The sequence below is a fragment of the Cynocephalus volans genome, chromosome 4 (assembly GCF_027409185.1).
Source record: "Cynocephalus volans isolate mCynVol1 chromosome 4, mCynVol1.pri, whole genome shotgun sequence".
NCBI classification, from domain to species: domain Eukaryota; kingdom Metazoa; phylum Chordata; class Mammalia; order Dermoptera; family Cynocephalidae; genus Cynocephalus; species Cynocephalus volans.
Genome location: NC_084463.1, coordinates 33,873,246 through 33,879,406, shown reverse-complemented (window position 1 = coordinate 33,879,406; position 6,161 = coordinate 33,873,246). Strand labels below are relative to the sequence as shown.

Sequence of the window (6,161 nt, the reverse complement as noted above, 5' to 3'; positions counted from 1 at the left end):
TAGATTGGAGGTGACAGAGCTGTAGGCGAGATATTTGCTGGAAGGAATCATTCAAGCATAGCCTATCAGTGCTGCACGTGTGGAAGCTGAGACAGACAAGGAAGGAGCAAGATAATTTGACAGGATGTGATCCACCAAGGGGAGGCGGAATCAGGGTAAGTTTGGTGACGTCATTAAGGTCATCCAGAAAGTAGACATGTTCGGAGAAGTGTCCGTCATCTGAGTGAAATGTAATTTCACCATGGATGAGTTCGAAGTGATGGTGGGGCACGCCTCTGGTTAATCATTCAATCATTCCTCACCACTCTTTACCGCACATTTATGTTTGTTGTTAGCTATGGAGTTTCAGGTGCTGCAGCATGCAGTTTCAGAAGGCAGGAGGGTGAGGAAGAGACATAAGGCCCTATCTCTCAAGGAAAACTAAGATCAGCTGTGAGAGGTTCATGTGGAGTCGTGCAAACATGTACAGTCCTCTGTCGGTATCCTTAGGGGATTAGTTCTAGGACCCTCCACAGATACCCAAATCCTCAGTGCTCAAATCCCTTATGTAAAACGCATATAACCTACATGTATTCTTTTGTATACTTTAAATCATCTCTAGATTACTTTTCATGCATGATAATGTGAATTCTATGTAAATAGTTGTTACACTCTGTGGATTAGGGAATAATAATAAGAAAAAAGTCTGTACATGTTCAGTACAGATGCAATTTTTAAAAATATCTTCGATAGGTGGTTGGCTGAATCCACAGATGTGCAACCCATAGATATGAGAGCAGGCCGTAATTACAAACAAATAATTGGGGAAAAGGTCCCTCACCAATCCTGCAGAAACAAAATAAAGGACTCTGAACTAGTCTGTGGGATCAGGGTCAGACTCTTGAGGGTCTCTGAGCTAACATCTGAAGGGCAAGTACAAGCCGGCAAGAAAGAAAGTGGTGGTGCAGGGGGCTCCACAAGCCTGAGCAGCCAGAGGGCACAGAGGACACAAAGTGAACTGAAGGAGGGAGCAGGATGGACCCAGTTGACCCAGAGATGTGTCATGTGCTTAAAGGTTAGGTGGATCATGACAATGGATAGACTCTTTGAGAACAAACATAGGTGTGAGCAAAACATCAAAGATGTCATGCTAGAGAAGAAAGCAAAAGGGTGGAGGGCTTAGCAAAAGAAAAGCAGAGCCTGGCTCCAGCCTGAAGTTGGTGCCACCTGCTGAGAGGTTTGAGGCGAGCTGTGCCACCTTCCCATGCTGCATTTCCTCTCAAATGCAATGAGGACAGTCATAATGCCACTCTCACAAGACTGTTCAGAAGATTAGATGAGCTAATAGACATTGTATGCTTAATATAGGTCCCAGAGGACAGTGATAATGCCACTCTCACAAGACTGTTCAGACGATTAGATGAGCTAATAGACATTGTATCCTTAATATAGGTCCCAGAATTTAGCAAATACATTGAATTGAGTATTGAAAAAAGAAATAGCAAAAGGAATGGGAGAAGGACGGTGAGTCAGAATGTTACAGAATGACTGGCATACGCGGATACTCAGTAAATACAAGTCGAATAAACAAGTGCATGAGTGAATGAACAGAATCAGGACAGTTGTCCTGGAAGCTAATAAAGGAGAGAATTTCATATCATAATATGAGATCAAATGTGAGGTACAAATTTTTCTGCATGACCTTTCTCTTTGTCCTCATGACTGGCAGACGCAGAACATTTTTCTATTGTACAAATATTTATCTTGAGACCCAATAAAGCAATATGTTCTCTCAAATGTATGGATGAATTAATCACCAGGCTCACTTGAATTCAGATTTCTTAGTGCCTGGAGGCTAAGGAAAGGTCACCGGTTTTTGTGAGGGTCACAGTGCTTTTCAGGAGGGTGTGGGGAAGTGGGGGAGCTCATTCCTTCTTCCCCCACTGGTTCTAGAATTAAGCTTAAGCTGTCTTGTCTCTTTCACTGGTAGGCTAGGGATAAGGTCTATACCACTGTTCTTTAGGAACACAAATTACCTTACAGTACATTCATGGAGGTAAGCACAGGACTGGTTAATAACTAGGTGTCACCGTATTTACAAATGCTATGTCAAGTGCCTCCCCAATCACTTTCCTCTTTAATAGGGGTACGTAACTTAAAATTGTATTTTTTTTGTGATCTTTCTGCTGGGGTGAATAAAGCACTTCTTTGTTTATGCTGATACAATCACACTCTGATGCACCCCTATTTAATCCTATCTTAACTCCATCCCCAACTCATTTACAGGGTGCATGGTTGCAAATCTTTTACCTCCCCCACTCCCCACCATCCTTCTTCTCTAACACTCCTCTCCATTTGTGTCCTGACTTCTCTGACATCCTGTTAATTCATTGAAATATGGAATCCACCATCATCTGAACGTTCCTCCCTGCTCTCGTTCTTAACCTGGTTGGCATCGTGGCTGTGGGTTCCTGAAACTGTTTCTTCAGGACAGCAGTATTTTCTTCCTTACCCATGAACCCTTTTCACCAAGACTGTCCTCTCTTTGTGGCCACACCCTTTGCCTCAGCTTTGGGGATTCACAGTCTCCCAGCTCCAAGACCCAAGCTCAGCCCAATTCACAGTGGGGGAGAAATGAAGTCAGCGCAAACCTCAAGAGCAATAGCCACTGACTCAGCATTTTCTTCCCTGCTTGTGGTTTTTAAAAGAACAGCTGTTTGTTTGCATTTTTCCTCCCAGGTTTTTACTGTGGTAAAATACAAAAAGTTTACAATCTTAACTATTTTTAAGTGTACAGTTCAATGATGTTAAATACATTCATAATGTTACACAACCATCTTTTGAATTCCTTGCATCTTTTAAAACTGAAACTCTTTACCCATTAAAAACTTCCATTTCTTTCCTCGGCTTCCCCACCCCAGTCCCTAGCAATCACCACTCCACTTTCTGTCTCCATGAGTTTGACTACTCTGGGTACCCGATATAAGTGAATCACATTATTTGTCTTTTTGTGACTGACTTATTTCACATAGAATATAATGTCCTCAAGATTCATTCATGTCATAGCATATTGCAGAATATCTTTCATTTTTAAGGCTGAATAAAAGTTCTTTGTATATGTATACCAAATTTTGCTTATCCATTCCTTTATGGCCACTTGGGTTGCTTTCACATTTCAACTGTTGTGAATAATGCTGCCGTGAACACGGGTGTACAAATATCTCTTTGAGACCCTGCTTTCAACTTGTTTGGGTACATACCCAGAAGTGGAATTGCTGGATCATAAGTAATTCTGTTTTTAATTTCTTCAGGAACCTCCATACGGTTTTTCACAGTTGCTGTACATCTTATATTCCCACCAACAGCGCACAAGTTTTCCAATTTCTCCACATCCTCACCAACACTTTTTGATAGCTGCATCCTAATGATTGTGAGGTCATAAACCCTGCATTTTTATTTTCCCCAGGAGCTATCTGGAATTATTGTTGAGCTAAGATTGATGATCCCTGTCGGCACACTGATCAATGGAATAGAATAGAGAATCAAGAAATATGAGGTTTTAAGTCTAAAACAGTGTTTCTTAATATGTCCTTATTAGGGATGCAATTCCTGGAAATGCCTCTTTATATTTTGCTCATTTTCCTCCCAAGGCTATTACAATGTTTCTTTTCTTTGACATTCTATGCACATTTTAACAGGAAGTTCAGGAGAAGCACAATGGACACTGTGGGTGGACCTCACAGTAATCTGTCCCTGTGTTTTTTACATTTCCTGTTGTTTGAAGGCATTGTCTTCTCTCCCTGAAAAGATATGCCCCCACTTACCTGCCTGCCAGGCGTAGTCTTCCAAAGTCCTTCTCTTTTGTGAAATTTTCTTAGACCGTACGTGACTGATTGTGAGCATTGTGTATAAATGGAGCTATTCTGATTTTTTTAAAGATTATTTTTTAAATTAATATATAAATTCACACACATGCGCACGCACACACACACACACACACACACACACACACACAAAAAAAAAAAAACGGGGCGGAGAAGATATAACAACTACAATTACTTGAAGTTGATACGACAAGCAAACAGAAAGGACACTGTTGGGGGGGAGGAGAGGGAGGAGGAAAGGAGGTTTTGGTAAAGGGCAACAATAATCAACCACAATGTACATCGACAAAATAAAATTAAAAAAATAAATAAATAAATAAATTTTTTAAAAAACATAGAAAGTGAAAGCAAGTTTAACAAGAAAGAAAGGAAAAATTAACTTGTAAATTTTTACTTAAATAAAACCTTTGTTTACATAGAAAAAAAGATTATTTTTTAAATCCCCCTTTCTGAATGAAGAATATTCTTTAAATATTTTCTACTGCTTCAACATATTATATGAGGGTACTTCAAAAAGTTTATGGAAAGATTCATGTTAACTTTTAATTCTATTTTTACACAAGCTTTTTGAAGTGCCCTCGTATATTGTTTAATGATGATATTTTCACCAATTACTTGAAGTCATTGTCCACAGATGTGCTTCCTCCACTCAACTATACTTCCCTCGAGTCTCTTTTTATTTATTGTGGTTTCTCTTAAGTCTGTCACAGACCCTGGCTTATGGTAGGGGCTCACTAGGTGTTTGCTGAATTGGATTGGGTGTTCACAAGAGGAGACAAGGGCCAGTTGTTTTGAGTGAATACTGAAATATATCACAGTTTTTTGGAGGGCTTCCTCAAACTAAACTCAGCAAAATCAAGCGGAGCCTCTGCGGTGGAGTGGTTGACAGCTTACTAATCTTCCTGAAATACTGTTCAGTCTTTTTCACCCACCTGCCCCAAGACCTAAAATGACTCTTTATTTCCCTTGTCCTCATCAAGTCTGATTAACAGATAGGCAAGTTAGGTTATGGCCAGTGTGATATTTTTAAAATCATTTTGCCATGTGGCTCACGAGGGCAGTGTTCTCAATGGGATAGTAAGAATTTTTTTAAAAAGGAGAACAGTGGTAATAATAGTAATAATGCTAATGTCAATAATCATATTGGCTAGCAGTTGTTCATGCTTAGCTTGTATGACACTATGTATTATATGTATTCATATCACTTAATTATATCAGCTCTATGGAGTAAGAAGCATTATCATTCCCATATTACAGATGAAAAATGAAGGCTTACAGAGTTTAATTTACTTGCCCAAGGTCACACAACTGGTTAGATGTTGTGGTGATTGTAGTTATATGACTATTCTTATAATGACTTCTATAGTCAATCAATCAATGTTGTTTTTAACTGTTAACATTTCTTTGGTCAAACAAGTTCCTTAAGAGGCAAATTTAAAATTCTTACTGATCTATGTGACAGTTCTTTCTGGAAAGCTATTGCTCAGACTTGAATTTTTTATCCTTCAGTCTGAACATTCAGATAATGATATACTAAAATCTTTTATGAGATACTCCTCAAGATTGTTATATGCTAAGAGAGAGAATAAGATATATTTTCATAACTTCTGACTTCTATAAAATACTTTCTTCCTCTTTGCAGTATAGAAAAGCTCTAAAATTGCATCTCATAAGGAGGTTAATCTGCAATTATTTAGAAAGTCATCCCACAATATATCATTTTATCATTTTTGTGGAAAGACCCAAACTTTCATGAATATTTTAAAACCCATACTTACTAGGAGAGGGAGGAAAGTAAGTTTAGACAATTGCAAATTCCATTTCAGTCTGTTGTGTTCCAAGTAAATGTTCTATCCTAACATGGCTTACATCCTGTCTTTTTTGAAATGATGGAAGCTACTGCCTCTCCTTGCCTGAGCACCAGTCTTGTTCCCATGTGGGGAAAAAAAGAAAAAAGAGAGAAACAAGGGAAGCAAGGCTGAGTATCTGCCACACTCACCCACATTCTCAGCTGCAGGGGAGAGAGGACCTTTGAGGACGATAGTTGGCATTTAAAGCAAGCGGTTCCCAGAGGCAGCTGCTGAATGGAGCTGAATATTTTGTTAAATGATTTTCTTCTCTGACCTTTATTACTAATGAATCTTCTTTAAGAAGCATTTAAGAGTAAAAAGAAAGGTTGTTTTTATTCATCTCCTTTCTCTTTGCCCACAGAACTCAAAGAAATGGTGTTATCTGCCAAGAGATCTGCTGTCTTTAATGAAAACTCAGACCAAGGGAATGCTTATTTTGAACTGATAT

The 6,161-nt window shown here is 38.9% G+C and overlaps 1 protein-coding gene across 1 annotated transcript in view; it reads right to left on the bottom strand.

The window, feature by feature from the left end:
• Positions 1-6,161, bottom strand: part of LOC134375210 (glutamine and serine-rich protein 1-like) — an 824,919-nt gene that overhangs the window by 783,631 nt on the left and 35,127 nt on the right.